This window comes from Cucurbita pepo, chromosome 20, assembly GCF_057944985.1.
Source record: "Cucurbita pepo subsp. pepo isolate OVF chromosome 20, ASM5794498v1, whole genome shotgun sequence".
Lineage (NCBI taxonomy): Eukaryota > Viridiplantae > Streptophyta > Magnoliopsida > Cucurbitales > Cucurbitaceae > Cucurbita > Cucurbita pepo.
Window position 1 is genome coordinate 7,260,105 of NC_141817.1, and position 1,310 is coordinate 7,261,414.

The 1,310-nt window shown below is 36.4% G+C and overlaps 1 non-coding gene across 1 annotated transcript; it reads right to left on the reverse strand.

The window, feature by feature from the left end:
• Nucleotides 1–626: 626 nt before the first annotated feature.
• On the reverse strand, nt 627–707 carry TRNAL-AAG (transfer RNA leucine (anticodon AAG)). Its single transcript has one exon. It is a non-coding gene; the product is annotated as a tRNA-Leu (tRNA).
• Between the last annotated feature and the right edge of the window lie 603 nt (nt 708–1,310).

Sequence of the window (1,310 nt, forward strand, 5' to 3'; positions counted from 1 at the left end):
CCATGCCCTTTTAGACTGGAACCTTAATTTGGCGCCTTAGACCAACTCGGTCATCTCAACATTGATTTTCACACAAGTACCATTAGTTACTTGCCTAGCAAAGGAGAACCCTCCCAAAATTAAATATAACTTTACGATCTTATGCCGTTGTTGCTAGCCAACTTTCATAGATTATGGAGTGGTCACAACTCTCCGATACATGGACAATTCAATTCCTAGGCAATGTAATTAGCCTGCCAAGTAAGATAGCACAAAAGCTAGTCCACTCTAGAACTCTTTGTAGGATCGTGGCGTGATAGATTAGATGAACTATGCATAAACTCTCACTTGGTTTGATACATGTAAAAGAACTAATTACGAACCGAAATTGGATTAGTGATTATGCATGAGTATCGCTTTAGGAACTTTAGGATTGTTTGGGAGGTTTAGAGTCCAAATTTGATCAAGGTGGAGAGAGTCAGGGAGCTGATGTGGAGAGGGTCCTTATGTCTTAAAAAAGTTTAGGGATCAAAATATTAGACCTTATTAGATAAAAAAATAATATAATCTTAATATGTTATAAGGATTCCATTAAAATACTAAAGGAGATGAAAACATCTTGATACCAAGAAATTTCTCAAAATAATTGTTGAGTGTGGGATTTGAACCCACGCCCTTTTGAACCAGAACCTTAATCTAGCGCTTTAGACCAACTCGGCCATCTCAACATTGATTTTCACACAAGTACAATTAGTTAGTTGCCTAGCAAAGGAGAACCCTCCCAAAATTAAATATAATTTTACGATCTTATGCAGTTGTTGCTAGCCAACTTTCATAGATTATGGAGTGGTCACAACTCTCCGATACATGGACAATTCAATTCCTAAGCAATGTAATTAGCCTGCCAAGTAAGATAGCATAAAAGCTAGTCCACTCTAGAACTCTTTGTAGGATCGTGGCGTGATAGATTAGATGAACTATGCATAAACTCTCACTTGGTTTGTTACATGTAAAAGAACTAATTACGAACCGAAATTGGATTAGTGATTATGCATGAGTATCGCTTTAGGAACTTTAGGATTGTTTGGGAGGTTTAGAGTCCAAATTTGATCAAGGTGGGGAGAGTTAGGGAGCTGATGTGGAGAGGACCCTTATGTCTTAAAAAAGTTTAGGGATCAAAATATTAGACCTCATTAGATAAAAAAATAATATAATCTTAAAATGTTATAAGGATTCCATTAAAATACTAAAGGAGATAAAAACATCTTGATACCACGAAATTTCTCAAAATAATTTGTTGAGAGTGGGATTTGAACCCACGCCGCCCTTTT